General features: G+C 40.7%; 1 long non-coding RNA gene across 1 annotated transcript; it reads right to left on the bottom strand.

The window, feature by feature from the left end:
• Positions 1-341: 341 nt before the first annotated feature.
• Positions 342-14,663, bottom strand: LOC145550004 (uncharacterized). The gene is made up of 4 exons (XR_014085818.1): positions 13,536-14,663; positions 13,196-13,364; positions 9,263-10,249; positions 342-3,529 (listed from the first exon to the last, which is right to left on the bottom strand). It is a non-coding gene; the product is annotated as an uncharacterized LOC145550004 (long non-coding RNA).
• Positions 14,664-20,499: the final 5,836 nt, after the last annotated feature.

Below are 20,499 nucleotides of genomic sequence, written 5' to 3'. Positions count from 1 at the left end.
GGTTGCTCAGCGAAGGTGAGACGTTTCACAACGTGCTGAAACAAAGGAGGAAGGAGAAACGAGCTGGTTTGTATTTGCTGAATTTCCTACCAGCAGCAGGAGGAAACATTTTGTTCTGCAAACCCTCGAGTGAAGCTAAAATCAATCAATCAATCAAATTTTATTTGTATAGCACATTTCAGCAGCAAGGCATTTCAAAGTGCTTTACATAATTAAAATAAAAACAGAAATAATCAGTGAGAAAGAGAGAGATTTAAAAAAAATAAAAAAACAAAATAAAAATAAAACAACAAAAAACATTACATCATTAAAACGTCGAAAAGAAAGAAGAAGAAATTTAAAACATTAAAGACATAAAAAGATGGAAGACATCAAAACCCACTCTAACCCTAATTTAGCCATAATCAGCTCTAACCAGCTGGTTTTAAGTTGAGATTTAAAGGCTCTCAGTGTTTCAGCTGTTTTACAGTTTTCTGGAAGTTTGTTCCAGATCTGTGGTGCATAGAAACTGAATGCTGCTTCTCCTCGTCTGGTTCTGGTTCTGGTTCTGGTTCTGGGGATGCAGAGCAGAACCAGAAGATCTGAGGGGTCTAGACGGTTGGTACAACAATAACAGATCTTTAATGTATTGTGGTGCTAAACCGTTCAGTGATTTATAAACTAACATCAGTATTTTAAAGTCTATTCTCTGAGCTACAGGGAGCCAGAGGAGGAACTTTAAACCTGGAGTTATGTCTCCATCTTCCTGGTTTTAGTCAGAACCCGAGCAGCAGCAGCTTCTGGATCAGCTGCAGCTAAAAACTAAAAACCCGGCGTCTTCTCAGAAAGTCCTCTGACGCCGGACGCGTTGCGATGAAACCCCGGCTCTTTCATCTCCGCGGCCCAGAACGCGCTCCTCCTCCGCAGGTGCTTTCCCTCCCAGGCCTCTGCGCTCGGCACAAACGCAGCAGCAACTTTTCCTGCTGCTCTCCAGTCGCTTCCTTAAAAGTAGGGCAAGCAGTTTCAGATATGTTTCTCTCTCTGTCTCATGAGCACATTTCCTTGTAAAAGCGGTGAAATCCTCGAGTCTTTCCTCATTTGTTTAGTTTTTTTACCTTCTGCATGGTGATTTGTGTATATTTGTCTTAAAACTCCAACACTCGCTGCAAGTCTTCCATGTTTCAACCAGCTTTGCATGAAGGTTTTACTCATTTTATTAGCAAATGGAGAGAAAAGCATCTGAATAAATCTGGTTCTTTACCGAAACTCTATGAGGAACATTACAAAAACACTTAATTTCCCCTATTAAGTATTTTTGAATTTAAAATAAACTGTTTGCCGTTGAACACGCCTCAAATCAAAACGCACTGGGATTTTTTTTTATCGATTTATTCAGTTGCCTCTAACGTCCAAAACGATGGAAAATAAAAACAAACCCTCTGAACTCATGTTTCACTTTCCGTCTGTCATGAAACAAATTTAGCTGCATGAGATTTTTGCGATAAACGATAATATTGGTGTTTTGAGAAATTAGTTCTGTCAAAATCAGTTAACTTTAAATCCTAACGAACGTTTAATGCTGGAACTGATCAATAAAGAAGCAAAACACCAGAAACGGCAAACAAAACAAATTATGACGTCTGGTTGAGACGAAAGCTCCAGTTTCATCATCCAGAGAAAAACAGTCAATCATGGAAACTATTGAGTCGCTTTAATTTATCATTCGGTTTGTTGGCTTTTTGTTTGCTGGGACAGGTGAACGATAAAACAGGGAAAGCAGTAATAATCGGTAATAATCGGTAATAATGTCGCTGCTGCATCAGAGGTTATGAGTTCACACAAAGTGTTAGGCTTGGGAAAAGCAGGACGCTTTCAGCTTCCTTTCCGGGTCGGATGGTTTCATACGGAGTTCGTTTTGCATAGATTTTGTGCGTTTGTGTGATTATAGGATAAACCTGGCCGTCACGATGGCGAGACGCCACCATGGCTGCCACGGCCAGCGAAGTGGGCCGAGGAAAATCCCCTCCATCGCCGTTTCGGGTCGCTTTCCGTTAATCGTCTTATCGGTCTGACTGAGCAAGACGTGGCAAAGTCCGGAGGATCCCTCCGTCTCTGTTTCTGTTTCCCTCGCCCCTCTCTCCCAAAGTTTTTCCTCTCTCTGGCTGGGCGGCCGCAGGTTTCCAAACAAACTAGCCGAAACATGTTGTCTGTGCGTCCGTCTATCCAGCCCTCCCGCTGGGCAACAAAGCTGCCATCCACAATGTAAGCAGGTGGCGCTGGCATCCCGGGGAGAACGGGCAGAGCATGTGGGCGTCACACCGTCGACGCCAATCCAAAATTCCCAGCTGACCTCCAAAAAACCGAGGCTACGGCTGCGCTCGCCAACCTCCGGCTACTTCCTCCTCTTGTTTTTTGCTTGCCGTGATTTCCAGTTAAATAAATGCGAGTTGTTTTCTTGCTGCGTGTCTGTGCCGGCGTGTTTGCTTTGTGGGGGTGCTGTTTAGCCGAGAGGGACCGGCATCAGGCCGCGGGCCAGCCGCCTTCAGTTGGACGTTAATGAACGGAACAGGAGTGGGCACATCTGATGAGGCTGGCCGTGCTGTCGACTGATTTTCATCTGGTGTGTGTGTGTGTGTGTGTGTGTGTGTGTGTGTGTGTGTCTGACAACAGGTGCAGGCCAGATCTCTGTGCACTGACAAAATACAGACTCTGCTGTGCCAACACAGGTGATTTCCACCCAAGACACACAAACACGCCGTCCAGTTTTCCTACATTTGTTCCCGTGTTCTGGAGCTTTAAAAACAAGAATTAATGTTTGCACAGATTCTGATGCGGCAGACAAAGCAGAGGAATCTTGGAAACATTTTCACATATTAGAAACTAAATCTTGGCTACGCTTACACAGCAGATAAATGCGACTTTTGTCCGACTTTTTCAGCCCAGTTCTGATCTTTTCACTGTAAAACTGAATCGGATAGTTTTTAAACCTTTACAAACATGTCTCTTTCCGTATTTATTATTTTGTGACATTGTATGAGGCAGATTATGTCTGAAAACAATCAATCTCCACCTGAGCTAACCCACCAGTCAGGAGGAGGGTCTTAGCGCTGTCAATCACCCTCATGTACTCGCTGCTAAATGTGCCAATTGCGGAGAAACTAATTACTAAATTTATAAATCAGCCAACGATGCCGTCATCCTTTTCGAAACAACTTTTCTAAAGCCTTAATTTTCCTCCCAGTTATGCAGCACTTTGTTTTGAACATACAAACACGATGGCACAACGTGAAGACGGTTCCTGAAAGTGGCGCTCCGACTGCTGGGATCATCCTGACATCCTCAGGTTTCCTCCCGGATGGATCCAGCTGAAACGTCGGCCCTTGAGCTGATGCCTGTCGCATCCAGGCTGCAGTCAAACGAGGCTCCGACGAGCAAACTGCCTCCGTTGCACACCTGGATTCTCCGGTAGAACCAGCGGACCAGCTCAGGAACATCACAACCTGCGACAGGAGGAGACGGGACTGGGACTCTCCGTGGAGGGAGGCGATTTCTAATCAAATCCAAAAATAACAAAGAACAAAGGCGGATGAATGAGGGAGTTTTTGAGCACAAGCTAGTGGGCTTTGGCAGCAGCGTCCAGGCAGGAGGGGAGGGAGGGGGCCGGCTACAGCTAGCTAGCGGCCCGTCCACACATCTGTCCACGCAGCACGGGGTAGGTTCCAACGACACCCACAGAAACAGGCTTAACCTTCTCTCCCCCACCACCTGTTCATTATATGGGCCCCCCCACCGAGCCGCCGCCGCCGCTCTCCTTCCCGTTCTCCCTTTGTTTCCCTGCCCTCCTCTCTCTCTCTATTGTTTTATCTATTTTTCACTTTTCATTCCTCCAACTGCAGCTCCGTTGCCGTACGCCGTTCTCCCAAACCGAGCAGAAAGAAACGGCCGGTGTGCGGTTTCGCTACGGAAAGAGGCTTTTGATGAATTGTCTGTGAAAATGCATCAGTCTACCCACATCTTCAAAACCCCCAATGGCTCTTGTCTGCCTTCAGACTCATTTTTCTCCACATTGTTGGTAATTTGAGCGTTCTCGCCCGTGGCATCTCTCATAGTTGGCCCATTTAAATTCCCCTTTGAAAATCTATTTGGAGGAAGGAAATGACAAGATTTAGCTTATTGAGGTTCGCCAGAACATCCTGGGAATCCTTCATCATTGTTTTATCTACTTTGCTACTGAAGAATCTCTGTAGCGCTTTAATGTTTGGTCGTATATTTAGCCAAGTTGAGCCTCAGCTTCTCCGTCTCGGATGCAGCGTAATTAAAACAAACTAAAACTAAAGCAGTTCACAGATAGGTTGGGACTCTTTTCTCTGCTGTGATTCCCGTGACAAGGATTAAATTAAATATTTAATAATGTCTGGAAACACATCAAAAGTTACGCAGTTTTTCCCCAGTCCACTATTTATTAATTTTAAATCATAGATACAATCACCAGCCACTTTATTAGGGACGCCTGTTCAACTGCTTAACACAGATGTTGAATTTGCCGATCACATCGTCTGAAAAAGATTAAATATCCAGTAAGGAGCAGCTGTGTGGATGACAACGTTTAGCTAAGGTCAGAGGTTAAAGTGAAAACAGCAGATAGAAAAACACCACCAGTTCTAACCAAACGAAGGTTAGCTGTGCTAATCCCAAACATGTCATAAACATTAGCTAAGCTAATGCTATAGATAGCTATAATTAGCTGAAGCTAATGCTAAAACGCTAGTCATAAACATTAGCAAAGCTAATGCTATGGATAGCTATAATTAGCTGAAGCTAATGCTAAAACGCTAGTCATAAACATTAGCAAAGCTAATGCTATGGATAGCTATAATTAGCTGAAGCTAATGCTAAAACGCTAGTCATAAACATTAGCAAAGCTAATGCTATGGATAGCTATAATTAGCTGAAGCTAATGCTAAAACGCTAGTCATAAACATTAGCAAAGCTAATGCTATAGATAGCTATAATTAGCTGAAGCTAATGCTAAAATGCTAGTCATAAACATTAGCAAAGCTAATGCTATAGATAGCTATAATTAGCTGAAGCTAATGCTAAAATGCTAGTCATAAACATTAGCAAAGCTAATGCTATAGATAGCTATAATTAGCTGAAGCCAATGCAGGTTAATTAGTGTAGCTAACACTAAAGCGCTATGCTAACATGAGCGGGAAGATTCTGATTATTTTAAGAACCGACCTGAAGCGATATATAAAATATATATATATATATATATATATATATATATATATATATATATATATATATATATATATATGAGAAAAAATTACTAAATGTTGGAATTTATAAAATATATTTCATTAAGTTTAAGTAACTCAAGTGTAAGTGAACAAATTTGGTTATTCAAACTATAATTATTAATTTTCTTATTTCTTTTCTTCTTCTTCTTCTTCTTCTTCAGATATTAGTATTTTTTTTTAAATTCATTAGGATATTTTGTATTTGAATAAATATTTTGTCAGTTATTTTAAGGGAACATTTAACAAAAGGTTATGAGGGAAAATCTAATGTTCAGGATAAACGTTTTAATTAAATAATCCTTTAAAAGATCCTGATTTTTATATTCATGTGAATAAAAATAGAACAAATTACCATCTGGAATAAACTTTTAATCAGGAATCTGGATTGTTAAAGTAAAAAATAATTGACTTTATTGAGGTTGTGCTGCATGTGAGTTTATTTCAGAAAACCTGAACCGGATTCAGGTGAAGCAGAAGCAGAGAGGTTGTGCTTCCTGTGGAACCCGGACCGAACCGAGCCGCTCTCGCGCGGTGGCACAGCGTGGGCTCGCTCCGTCTCTCCACACACAACGTGCTGCATGTTTCCAGTTAGTTATTTTTAACTGTGAAAGTGATGAAACCACATTCTGGGGCTGGACGCAATTATCATCCATGCAGACATGCAAAAATAGTTGCATTTTTTGAAGTTTCTGCTCTAGTTGGAGATTTGTAGTTTGGATCCTGGCCAAAAAAAACAAAGTCTGTGATCGTTATCTGAAAGTTTCGTCAAATTAAAAGCTGAGTTTTATTTGAAACCCTGGATTTGTTTCTCTCCTGGACCCTGAACACGTCCACCTCTTCTCTTTGGCTCCTTACTTGCATTTTTACGTACTTTGTCACATGTGGTTGTTTCTTTTGTTTTTGTTTTTTTTTTTGTTTTGGTGGCGCTGTCGTCAGTCGGCTGCCATGGCAACGGGTCTCGACGTGGAATAAAGTTGATACATGGAGAGAAACAGCAGAATAAGTTGTTGTTTTTTTTAGTTGTTCACCTTTTTTCTTCTTTAATTTCATTTTTTGCATTTGTTGTTTTTGTGTGAAATGTGTTGAGTTTTCCTTTGGTATTGATTGATTTGATTGATTTGATCGATACACTTGAACGTAATTTCTGCTCCGAGGGTTTTTGGAGCTGTTGTCAGTCGGTTGCCATGGCAACGGGTCTGAACGCGAGCGAGGGAAAGCAGAATAGAAGAAGCGGCTTTCAGTTGTTCTCCACCTGTTTTTGTGTTTTTTTTTTTTTTAGTGTTTTTCCCTTTGCTGCATCCGTTCGCTGTCGTTTCTAAACGTTTAAAAAAAAAAAGAAAAGCTGACAGAATCTGGACTGTCTGCCTCGTTTCGAGTTTTCGGTACTTCGGGGAACTTCGTTGAGTTGCGTTCTGCTCTCTTGGATCCTGAACACCTCCACCATTTTTTCTCTTGGCTCTTTAATTGCTTTTGCATGCTGGTCCTGATGATGATAAGGAGAACCTGGTGACAACATCTCAATTTCTCTCCCCAACTGAACGCTCCCAGTTTCAATTATCGCCGCCGCCGCCGCTTTGCTCGCCGCCCTCGCTCTCTTTCCTCCAAATAAATTTCATTTCCCTTAAGCCTGCTGCTTTCCGTATCTGATGCCGTCTCACTCAGTTATCCATGCATGGCATTATCAGGAAGACGGGTCCTCACTGCTCAGTGAGAGGGAAAGGCTGCAGGCCCTTTATACATACCAACGATCAGACGCCGAGGAGCCGGCTGTGGGGAAAACGCCTCAAGAGTTTGGCACAGAAACACAAGGAGGAAAGTCTGAGGAATTTTGGACAATGTACGACAGTGAGCTGGGGTTATTATGGATAAAAGAAATGGTACATTTGGGGGAAAAAATCTAAAATTCTCTAGAAAAAAGTCAACATTTGAAACTTAGACTTGTCCAGTTTCTTTGGAGAAACTCTGAGGTTTCTCTTAAAATTTCTGAGTGTTTTGGTGGAAATGAAATGAATATTTATTGAAGACCCGAAACTTGAAAGAGATTTTTTGAGAGTATTACGGCCATTGCAGAAAAAAACAGTTGTAAATTTTTAAAAAATGTGAAAAATTTCCAATATTTTTCTACAAAATTTCTGAAAATAGTCTGAAAATCTCAGAGGTTTTTGGTGGAAATTTACTTCTACAGTTGGGGGCCGCAAAAAATCAGTCCAGTGGCCACAAATGGCCCCCGGGCCACACTTTGGACACCTAAAATATTTTCAACTCATCAAAAGTTTCAGTCTTTCAAAAAGCAAAATGAATATTTGGAGCAAAGAAACAAAAAATAAATATGTTGTCAGTTTTTTACTAAATAAGTGGAATAAATCCCTACAGGTGGGAAGTTTCCTCTGAAAATTATGATATTAATTTAATTTAATTGCAGCGTTTGTGTCATTATTATCACCTGAACCTTATGCAACATAAAAATGTTATTGAACGATTTCCACGTTGCCTAATAAACAAAGATAAGGAGGTAAAAGTTGGAGCGGCTGAGCTCTGCAGGGCTAGAAGGAAATTAAGCCGAGTGATTTCATAATGTTTTATTGCCTCCCAAAAGCTCAAAGTAATATTCCTGTCTGCTTTTGAAAATTACAATGCAACCCTCTGAAGACTGCGGCACCAATACGAGTCGGATTCAAGACGATTTTCCCACAGAGAGGGAAGTCAGACCTGTGTAACAATTAACAGCGTGACGAGCGCAACAATAAACACGTAAAGCATCGCAGGCAGCAGAGATAAGGCTGAGCGCCGCTTTATTGCCAAAGGTTCCCACAGTCCTGCGCGTTCAAAGGAACCTCATAAAGCTGCAGATCAGCAAAATACTTCGACCCACACAGTTCAAAAACAAAGAGGTAATAAAATCTGTTCTACGAATTCAACCTCAAATTGCTTTGGAGTTAAAAAAGAATAAAGATGCAAGTGGAAATCAGCCAGGAAATGAAGCATAATGGGTATAATAAACATGAATGCTGCGTCATATTTAGAGAAGTTTAAAAAGTTTAATGTTTTATTCTTCTGTAAATCCTAGAAAAACCAGAAATTTAATTATTTAGATTAACTCAGCAGCTTATTTCTATTTGTTTTATAAAAACATTAAGTCTTTTTTTCACTATAACAATGGCTCTCCACCCTGGGCGCCTTTCAGTCAAGGGGCGACACTAATAAACAAGTTTTCTGTTGGTATCATGTTGTAAGAAAACATGGCCACCACTAGTCTGATATTCCTATTTAATGCTAAATTAAACCGATTAAACGTGAACTGAGACTTTTTTCAACACAATTTGAGATTTAGAAAATGTTTATTTTCTACATTGAGACATATTTAAACGGGTCAAACTGATCAGAGAGCTTTGAAAACTGGTTTTGTGACATGTTTTCTTACTTTTGCACCAAATCCTCATCAGAAATACACATGACGATAGAAAAACTCCGGATTAGGTCCAACCCTGGATAGAAAGATGCCCAGGGTGGAGAGCCTTATCACACATGTAAAAACATTTAAAAAATAATTATATATATATATATATATATATATATATATATATATATATATATATATATATATATATATATATATATATATATTGCTTTAAAGAGGAGAAGTAAAGTCTGAAATACTGTTGTATATTTACTTAATATTACAATTACATTTTTTATATATTTATATTTTTCTGTATATAAAAAACAAACCAGTGAATTAATCTAGATATTTAAATTTCTGATTTTTTGGACTGATAACTGTATTTACATTTTGGAAAAGCAGAAGAATAAAACATTAAACTTCTCTGAGTGTTTTCTGAATTTTATTTTATGTATAAAAAGCCCAAAAACAAACAAAAAGCTTCGAGTTTTCACCAAAACCGAACTGAATTCTGTCTCTTGTCTTGCACTAAAACACGAAAAAGCTTTAGATAAAAAGGATTAAACTCTTTAATAATTACCCTGAGAGTCGGGTCAGTAAAATCTTATCAGCGCCGGTGGGAACCGAGACGTTTTCCTGGATTTATAACGTCTTTGATAACCGAGGCGCGCCGTAAAACCCTCGGACTCTTTCATGTTGTGGACTTTCAGCATTCCTCCCATCGTGTGGGTGTTTGTTCGTGCTGGCAGATCGAAAAGCACCAACATTTCACTGCGAATTTACGGAGTAAAAAAGATGGAAATGTCTTAAACGGTTTAAAGGAAACTCATTTACAAGGTGAATATGAACAAATTGATGCGAATAATTTAATGTATGCAGAGTTAATGAGCAGCAAAAGCCAAAAAGGTTCGTTTATTTATGCTGATTTTTGCTTCATTAGATACATTTTATGACAAAATTAAAACAATCCAAGATGCTTCACATGTGAAATAATATAAAAAACTAAAATATGGAAGACAGAATTACATATTTTACAAACTAAATGTAACCCAGTTAAAGTTTGTTCTCTTGTATTTAGTATTTATCCTGTTTTAGTTTATTTCTTTTTAATTTGCTCAGCCTTGTTCTGTTTAGTACGGAGGCCCTGAAGTGCCAACACATCAACCAATCACTGAACACAAATAAAAAACACTGTGACTCTGTATTAGGACCACTGTAGTTGGAGAAAAGGAGCAGGAATCTCTGTAATTTTCTACAACAAAATGACAAACTTTTAAAAGTTTAAAATTTTACTTTGAATGAGTAAGAAAATGTCAAAAATTAACCTCTTGTTTTTTTCTAAATTGCTGCTTTTAGTTTTTGACTGTCACTGGGAGGAAGAAGCCATGACTCCTAACCAACTTAGACAGTCAGATTACTGTTTATAAATTGAACCTTGGACACATTTTGGAAACAAAATTTTAATATTTTGACATAATGACAATCGGAAAGCAGGAAAACCTGGAAGTTTCGAAACGCCATCGGCGCCGTGGCAGCATCATGATGTGTGGATTCATCGGTTCATAACCTGCAGGTTTGATGAAACAACAGAAAGAGCTGAAGAAACCAGCAAGGGGGCAAATACTCCAACGTCCTGCCTTGCTAATCTAATCCTCCGCCTTCATTGCGTCCAAACTGCATAAATTAGCAGCGTTGTTGTGTTTTAATCGTGCGGCTCGTCGGCCTTTAGCTTCCACCTGCCGTCAGGGGCGGGACGGCAAGCAGGCGGCGGAGGGCTCCGACATGTCAGCAGCAGAAATTAGCAAACTGCACTCCCGGCACAGCCAGGCAGGAGAATAAACTCCTGTCTCTCTCTTCCTTTAATTCTCCTTCTCAAACCACTGAGAGACGGCGAGCGTCAGCCGGTGGATTTTTTACAGCTCTCCAAAATCATTATTGGCAATTAGCGTTCGTCAGGGAAGACAGCAGCTGCTTGTAATTACAGGTAGCCCCTCATTACTTCTCCGTGTAGGGAAGAGGAGGGCTGGGAGGGAGAGGAAAACATGTTCCAGAGCCAGTGTTTATCCTTATTTATGTAATTCTTTACTCATGATGCGAAGACACATAATGTATACCTGCTATAGCGGAGTGTTTGGGGCTTCTGCAGGTGCAGCTTCTGAAGAGGAACAGCTACTCTCATAGTAAACATTAGCGCGAGCGTGCTACGGAGAGCAAAGACTGCCATGTTGCTGTAAAGTAACTTCTGAAATAATTACTTAAAGGTGTCACTAATTTATTAAAACTGGAAATAAATGAAAATAATTTGATCTTTCAGTGTTGTTTTTAAAAAAAACATAAGTTATTTGAATGTTCTGAAAAGTTGCTCAATATATATATGGAGAGCAAAGAGTGCCAAATTACAATAAATTAATTACTTCTATATGCCTCACTTAAATGGCTTTGATTTGGTTTTAAAGTGTAATTAACTGCTCCCGAGAAAGCATAACGGACAAATTCAGGAAAAAAGTGGGTGGAGCCAATAGACACTTGGCGGATGGGGGGCGTGGCCATGTGTGGCGATGAGAGGAGGGGGCGTGGTCAGGAAGAAAGATGCCCTGTTGAGTTAAAAATGTATTACACTTTAAAATTAAATCAAAATCTTTTAATTGAGGCATATATAATGGATTAATTTATTGTAATTTGGCACTATTTACTCTCCATATATATTTAGCAACTTCTCAGAGGATTCTAACAACTTTTTATTAAAAAACAAATGAAAAAATGTAATAATTTGTGTTTATTTCCAGTTCTGATAAATGAATAACTCCTTTATTTTATTGATTATAATTTGGCACTCTTCTCTCTCCATATATCCACTCCCATCAGGCATGTGATATCTCAGAGGTTAAGGTTGAGCTGACCTGACGTCTCGGGTCAAACTCCTCTGCTGCCGTTCCCTGACAACGCGCGGCGCCTGGCACGGCGCGGGGCCTCCGACGCATCCGTGAAGTTTATTACGCCGAAGATTAAAGAGTGGATGAAATTAAAGCTTTTCCTCCTTAATCATAGCCGGACAGTCTTGGCTCGCTCAGGAGCGGTCGCCACCTGACGGGCCAGAAACTCCCTTCAGAGGAAAGTAATTTGGAAAGGAGTCGGATATTAAAGCCTTTCTTACCTCATCAGCGTGATTTTTGGTTTTACGGTTAAACTGATCTCATCTGCAGGTCCGTTCAATAAACCAGGGCAGAAATTAAGATTAAAGACAAATTTATCCATTTTAAATGAAGAAAATCATGATTTAGACGTCGTCTTTTTTTAAATGTTCACTCTGGTTTTCTGTAATGTTAAATCTGATCTGGTCATTTTGTCATTTGGTTGTTTGAGTTGTTTTCTAAATAGTTTTACTGAAGCAAAAATCTAAATCATTATTTATTCAAAAGCTGAAGAACATGAGCTGCATGTTTAGGTTGTTCAGGAAATGTCACAATTTTTAAAAGAAATACTCATTCTGAGATTTATGTGTTTTCAGGGGAAATATTTTTGAGACATTTTTATATTTTCTGAACTCCAAAAAAGTCAAAATTGACATTTTTTTCTTAAAAATCTGTGAAATTAATCTCAAAATTTTCTCATGAATTGATGATTTCTTTGAGCTCAGAGAATTTCCACATTTTTTCTTGGACGTTTTAAAAAATTAATCTCATAATTTCTTTTACTATTTTGGTGGAAAAGTAAATTTTTTTCTATCTACAGCAGCTCGAAAACCCCACAGTAGTGGCAATAGTTCAGAAAAACCAGTCAGTTTTACTGAAACCCTTTATACTGTCTCCCTAAAAACTGAAAAAGAAAAGCGATTAAATTTTTCACTATCAATTTGAGTCCAAATCAACAATAAAACGAGTCTCCGAGGAGGAAAATGTACATTTTGGTTCATCTGAGCAGGAATTTATTTCTTACTCTGCACATGAGAGGGATGTGGGCAACTGGTGCCAACAATCTGACACATTTGGAGAACATTTCCTGTCGTTTATTTAGTTATTTAAATGAATTGCTAGTTATCCATAAAGGCTGGTTTTTATCTGCATTCCTTAAAGCTATAATCAGCATAAATATAACCAAGTTAGTAAAAACTAACTTGGTTATATTCCACCAAAATAGTAAAAAGAATTATGAGATTAATTTTTTAAAATGTCCAAGAAAAAACGTGGAAATTCTCTGAGCTCAAAGAAATCATCAATTCATGAGAAAAAACAGAAATTTTGAGATTAATTTCACAGATTTTTAAGAAAAAAATGTCAATTTTGACTTTTTTGGAGTTCAGAAAATTTCAAAATGTCTCAAAAATATTTCCCCTGAAAACACATAAATCTCAGAATGAGCATTTTTTTTTTTTTAAATTGTGACATAGCTTTTTCCTTGGGGAAAAAGAGAATAATAATAGTAAATAAAAGGTATTAAATCTGAAATAGAAGTCTGACAAACTCCTGCAGGAAAACGTAAAACTTGAAAAGCTTTAATTTGAGGGTGTACATACTTTCCCCGGTTGAGTTTTTCCTGAGCGCTGCTTGTGCTGAACTCAGCCAGACGGAGGTGAGGCTCAGGTGAGAGGATCTTCTCCTCAACAAGGGGGTCATGTTTGCTACATGTGAGGTTTCGCAGCGCAAGCCTGGCTAGCGGCTGCCAGAAATTAGCCTATTAGCCTCCTGTGTGTTAAAGGAACAGTCCGCAGTTATTATAACCACGTCTGTGGGACGTTTTGATTCAAATGCTCCAACAAAAGCAGAGAAAAGAAAAAAAAAACAGTAGAAGCTCTTTCACAACTACTTTAACTGTTAGCTCGGAATAATAATAATGAAAAAAAAGTCTCTTCAGACCTTGAGGACGTCTGTGAAGCCTCGTTCGCTGCTTTTTTTTTCTGCGCACACACGCCGGCCGGCTCCGGCTCAGTTACAGTACAACAAGCGGCGTCCTGGCAGCGAAGCCGCTCGCGTTCACGGGGCATCTCCGCTTTTCCACTGTACACCGTCCAACGCAAATACAAAGAACAACTGTCACATTCAAACTGGAGCTGAAAATGACTGGCTGCGTTTCGATTCATCTTGTCTGTCCGGGTCCCTCTTTTTCATTTGCTGCCACAAAAAAGTTGGAACTGTATGAGAACCCCGCGCTAGAGAGAGAAGATCAAGTGTGGAAGGATTTAACAGATGGAAGTGGTACTAAATGAAGCGTTAATGCATGGAAGGTATAACTGCGCTCTGCAAGTTAGGAGTTTACCACGGGAACGGCGAGATGCTCCCTCTGTAAGGGGGAAAAATGTAATTTATCAACTATTTAAGTGTCTTTTCTCTTTTTATCCGAATGGAAGATTTTTAAGTGAGATGGTATATTTATTCCCCCTTATTACCTTAAGATGCAACTGATTATTAAATCAATTAAATCATCAAAAAACATACTGCGCCATCATCCTCCAACCACTTCCTGTCGTCTTCTTTGTTGTTTCTGCCAGTGGTAACATCCGCTTGTTGATCTTGTGACTAACGTCGTGCAAAAAGAAAAAAAACTTCCATTTTCGTTTGTCTAGAAAGTCCAGTTCATTTGATGTGAATGCTAATCAAACTCTGGTTCTTCTTTACAAACCTCGGTTCTGGTTCAAGTGAATCCGGTGTGGATCAAATGCGTGTGTGTGAACGCCAAGCAGACTGGACACCGCTCCAAAAGCAGGAAGTGGACTACAGCGCAGGGCATTCTGGGTAAATACAACCAGAACAAACATGCTAGCCTAGCGCTAGCAGGGGAAATGGCTTGTGGTCTCCCAACTGCTACAATCTGACGCCTCCATCTCGGCATCCATTTTGTAAAGAAGTTGATCCACTTTTTACTCTTCTTTGTACTTCTGTTTTAGTCTCAGCTGTATTACGCCCAACTTGCTTTTGGAAATAAGTTAATGTCTGGAAAATGAGTCAGTTCAAAAACCCCCCAATTGTTGAGTCACACTTCATGGCCGCTGCCTAGCAACCCGGGCAGAACTCCACCCGTTACCTAGCAACTCAAGCTGAGTTCCAGTGCATTTGGTCAGCTGGGTTTTATGCGTTGTTTATGCTGGAAAAGACGAATGTTCTCTTCTTCTAGTGTCTACTTACCATCCAGAAACCACTAGCTCTTGATTTTTTGCGCAGGAAGCTCCACTAATGCTTTTCAAAGCAGCACGGTTGTATAATTGCGCATCTATTTTCAGGTGTGAATGTAAACGGTGAGACGGGGGGGGGGGCAAAACTGACCAAACTAAACTCTCGTTATCTAAGAATGATTTTGTGTGGAAATTCAACAAGCGTGTTTTGAATAGGCCACAGACGTTTCCTAGCCTGTTCTAGGAAGCATAACAACCAACCAGAGTTGCATCTGGACGGTAGCTGCTGTGGCAGCTTTGAGGAATGCCGTCGTTTTGCTGCACTGATCCTCGCAGAGCTGCAGCGCTGCATTTTAAACTGTTGAGTCAGATTTCATTTAGCAGCTCTTTCATCTGTTTTAACTCAGCGAGGCGAGGCATCCCAGTGTGTCCATGCGTGTGTGTGTGTGTGTGTGTGTTTTCGCAGGTTTAGCGGTCGAGACGTGTGTAAATTTGCGTGTGGGCCTTGGTTGTTTATGCTCGTTACATTTCCACATGCGTGTGTGTGTGTGTGTGTGTGTGTTTGCTTCCAACCGAGAGCTATTATGTGGAGACAGCAGGTATAATATCTGCAAACCTTTGCTGCTGCGCTGGATAAGTAATGGCCTCAAGACGTCACCTTTATCTGCAGCCGCATTCGCTATTCCTCCGCCGTACGCAGGTATGGTTATCCCGCCAGGCCTCCTCCTCCTCCTCCTCATGAGGAAGGCAGATAGGGCCGTGACTGACACATTCATTTCCTTAACGGCTGCGGATGCAGACGCTTTCTGAAAGGCGAGAGCAATATATCCCGAGCGAGTCGCCATCACGCTCCGCGAAAACAGGGAGAGGACAGATAGGATGAGAGAGGAGAGCAGGAGGAGGTTTAGGAAGATGCAGGGCTAACGCTAGCGAGACGGAGATAGGTGAAACAAAGGAGGAGCGGGATGGGGAGTGAGTGAGCTGCGTAGTCCGGGGCTCCATGGGAGGTTCAGCCCAATCATTTATAAAAGGTAAATGCTGTCAGGACGCGGGGCGTTTAAAGGCGCGGCGCTGCAGGTGTGATTTATGCTCTCGGTACGGAGCTATAAATCACCCTGCCTTTGTTTCCACAGGCTGCTGCTGCCGCTGCATCAAGACACAACCATCCCTGCCTCCCTCTACACACACACACACACACACACACACACACACACACACACACACACACACACACACACACACACACACACACACACACACACACACACACACACACACACAAACGGGGGCTGACGAGCCGAGTGATGGACATGGATGGATGGAGAGAGAGGAGATGTGGGCTGGAGTTTATTGGTGGGATTTGTTGAGTCAGAGTTGTGGATGAGCTCCAGTTGCACTAAAATCCACGGAAAAAGTCGCATTTACTCGAAGAGTTTCTCCTTTTTTCCTTCACTGCTGAAGTTAGTTCACATTTTGCACATTTTTCTCCTTCCATTTGTGTCTCAACTGCTTATATAAACAACCCAAGCGCTTAAAAAAAAATCACCCAGATGGTTTTTAGTAATAACTTAATGATTTTTGGTGTCTAGAAAAGGAGCCGTTTCAAAAACTTTCAAATTAGAGTCACATTCCATGGGCACTGCGCCGTTACCTAGCAACCACAGTGGAATTCTGCCCGTTACCTAGCAACCCAAGCTGAGTTTTACCCCTACATGCGCTGTACAATGTACAATCCTAAACTGTTCAAGGAAGCAAAACAGGTTAGATTGTTTAACCGTATAAGAAACAGAGAAGGTTTAATATTCTGCACAAAAAACACTAAATGTAGCTGCTGATTTTTGTATTGCAAACAAATTTAAATGGATGCAAAAGGCTGGTTGTTATAGTGATCGACCACAACGAGCCATAAACCGGTGTGAGATTCTCACACCATGAAAACCTTAAATATAAATATCAGTTTCCAAAATATTTACTCCAAAATATTAAAGAAAATGATTTAATTTAAACTACAACTGCTGCCAAAATAACTAAACATGTAAATACATACGGCTCTATTAAACCCTTTATTTGCTGTTACTTTGAATATAAGTAGATTTAAGTGCAAAACTGAAACCTTTCAGTAATTCTCCACAAAACACTGTTAATAAAGCTGCTCCAGTCAGTTTAAGCTCATTCTTTAAATTCTTAGAAGCTTTCACTAAAACTTTGCATTCAAGAGCGAATCAGAGTAGAAATCAATGTTATGTTTTGTATTTACAAGTCAGCACTTCGAAGCGCGTCAGCAGCGAGGACATAGGCGGCATTATGTACGGCGCGTGGGAGGAACTGGCGCTCCGGCGAGGTCAGAAGTCCAACTTATGACCGTCACATTGTCGGCATTCTCAAGCTGGCACAGACAAAGCCCTTTGTTCTCCAGAAAACACCCACCGCTCTGGCTGGGCTGGTAAACGGGTGAAAGTTCCTGAAGTCTGATCCGTGCGGATGAATTTGTTGGATGAATTACAGCCAGGATGTTTGTGAGGATCCCCATGTGACCGTTGGCTTCAGGACTCATGATGGAGCCGTGAGTCAGTGGCCTCCTGAAATTACATGGAATGACTCAGAAAGAAAGAAAGCACCTCCACACGTACCGTGTAAAACACGGCGAAGACGTGTAAAACATAAAACCTGTTTTGCAGAGGCGTATTCTCATAGTGAGAATTTCACAAGTTAAGAAACATATTTTATACCGCACATCTTTGATTCCTCTTCTGTTGGTACTTTCACCTGATAGTCTGGTGGATTCAGTTTGTTTGGGACCAAAACTGAAACTTTTGTTACATTTTCAGCTGCTGCGGTTTGCTTAACCCGACCCCTTTGACCAACCTGTTCCCCTCCTGGCCTGTGGGGGCGCTGCACCAAGAACCACTGAAAGAAACGACACAAAAACCTCTGAAGACGCTGAGAGCAACTTCCTTCTTTACAAAATTGAAAAAAAATGGAGAGGTCTCAGATTTTAACAGTTGGAGAATTTGTCTTTGTCTTGGTAAGATACCTTGAGCCATTGATCCTGCTAACGGGATTTTTGCTTTGGTTGTATTTACCCAGAATGCCCTGCGCTGTAGTCCACTTCCTGCTTCATGAGCGGTCTCCGGTCTGCTTGGTGGTCACATATACATTCGAAAGGCACCAGAGTTCACGTCAACTGAACCCAGACCGAGGTTTGGACTGAACCCAGACCGAGGTTTGGACTGAACCCAGACCGAGGTTTGGAGCACCAGAGTTGGTATTTTTTGGTTCGATTAGCGTTCACTCTTCCCCAGACGAACCGGACTTTCTGGACAAGCGGACTGGAGTTGGATTAGAGCGGACTGAACAGGAGAACGCTAAGCGTAAATTTACACCAGCGCTGTTTAGTCCACTTTAAGGAAACTGAAGTTTGCTTGACTAGAAAGTCAACTTTGCTTGAACACATTATCACCAAAAAAGTTAACTCTGGTGTGCAGGGCATTCTGGGTAAATAAAACCAAAACAAACATGCTAGCCTAGCGCTAGCAGGAGAAATAGGTGGAGATCTTTAACTAAAGCCTAAAGAGAAATTCTCCAACCGCTAAAATCCTCCATCTTGTTTCCATCTGGTGAAGAAGGAAGTCGCTCTCAGCGTCTTCAGAGGTTTTTGTGTCGTTTCTTCAGTGGTTGTTGGTGCAGCGCCCCCACAGGCCAGGAGGGGAACAGGTTGGTTTGACTCAGAACCACAGCAGCTGGAGGTGGAGCAGATGATGGAGTTCTGGTCCCAAACTGAATCGACTCTACGGGACTATTGGGAAACACACTTGAAGCTTTTTGCTCAATTAATAAAGTCTGATTAATTAGTTAAACTGCAATATGAGAGTAATTTATGACGCATTTGACAAAATGTAATGTCTGTTACTGGTTTTCATAACCGTTGATGATGTGTTCATGTTGTTTTGATGGTGTAAAGCTCTTTGAACCTCCTTGTTGCTGAAATGTGCCATAGAAATAAACTGGATTAATGTATTGATCATGGTTTCCTTCTGATCCGCTGAGATCTTTGCTTTGTCAGAGGTCGCCTCTGCTCTCTGCGTTTCCAGTGAACGGCCAGCATTGCTCTCTGCTCGATATTGAATAAAAGTGCATGAATAACCTGAGAGAAGGCGGCGGTGTGAGTGCGCGGGGTGAGGGGGACACAAATGGAGCTGTAACATGCTGCGAACATGAACAAGCTGACCTGAATGGCTGCTGGTATTCTGATTTCCCCCAGGAGCTCCTCTCTGGCCTGCGCCTGTGTTTCAGATTCCAGGGGGAGGCCATTAATGCTCAGCTGCCGACCTGATCCATATGTATGGCTGGCTGTTCGTTCTGTTCGGCTCCCTGGCTGCTTACCTGGCTGCCTGAAAGCCCTAAATTAGTTCCCTCAGAGATAGAAATAGAAAAGCAGAGACGGTGAGGACAAAGGACAGCGAGATTGTTTTACAGGAACCGTAAAAAACTCAGGACCTGTTGGGAATCGGCTACAATGCTCTGGATTTAAATCATATAAAACTGGTCAGTAGGAGGAAATATACTGGGTGGTGTTTATAAAGTGATGCAGTAAAAATTAGTTATATTTTCAAACGTTCAAACTAAATATTTATCCCTTTATAAACTATTAAAACTGAATATCTCTACTGTTTGATATTCCATTTATAGGAAATTACATTTTCTTATTAGCTAAATATTGATTAGCTAGAAATACTGAAATTTCATCCTGGCACAAAAACGTGTATTTTTTTTAATTGGTGTGTTTCCATGTAGCCAATTTGTTTTTGTCATTGCAGTTTGCATATATCTTTTAAAAATATATAATTTAAAGCACTTTGCTAAATAAATAAAGACTGATTTGTGGACAGAGGTTAATAAAAAGCCAAGCCAGCTAGCTAAATACTTGGCAAAGTATTTAATTAGTACAGAACTAAATACTTAACTTGGTTACTAAATATTTTGGAGCTAAATTCTTGGTGTATTCACTAAATATTTATGTAAACCAGTGAAAGAAATGCTGCCATTTTAAAAGCCTTATTAATCCAGTTCAGTAAAATTTAAGAGTTCTGATTGGCTCTATCAGGAAATGCTGACTTCTGATTGGTGAGACCGCTTAAGTCCCGCCCCTAAAATCGGCACTTCCTGGAAGAAATCCGACAGATCAGAGCCGATGTTAAGTTAATGAAGAGAGAAATGGAGAATTTACCCGACAACCCCGAGGTTGAGGACAAGAACAAGAAGAATAAAAAATGTTTTGTTTCTAAAATATGCATTTGATATTTTTATTTTATTTTTTCTCTGTAAAAATATACAGAAACCTTAATCTATGAAATATTGTCATGCGCTGAGTCACTTGCTGCTTCAAAAAGTCAGAACTTGTTTTTTTCTTTGTCCTCCATATTATATTCAAAGCTGAATATAGCTCTTTGTACACATTTATATATCACACATCATGTATATGTTGTATATTTGTAAATCCATCCATCCATTTTCTTGCACTCTTGTCCCTCAGTGGGGTCAGGAGGGTTGCTGGTTCCTCTCCAGCCAACGTTTCGGGCGAGAGGCGGGGTCACCTGTACAGGTCGCCAGTCTGTCGCAGGGCAACACAGGACACACAACCATGCACACACACACTCACACCTAGGGACAATTTGGACAGACCAATTAACCTGACAGTCATGTTTTTGGAC

The sequence above is a fragment of the Poecilia reticulata genome, chromosome 22 (genome assembly GCF_904066995.2).
Source record: "Poecilia reticulata chromosome 22, P_reticulata-male-v2, whole genome shotgun sequence".
NCBI classification, from domain to species: Eukaryota; Metazoa; Chordata; class Actinopteri; order Cyprinodontiformes; family Poeciliidae; genus Poecilia; species Poecilia reticulata.
The sequence above is the reverse complement of the archived record's forward strand: the minus strand, read 5'-3'. Positions and strand labels throughout refer to the sequence as shown.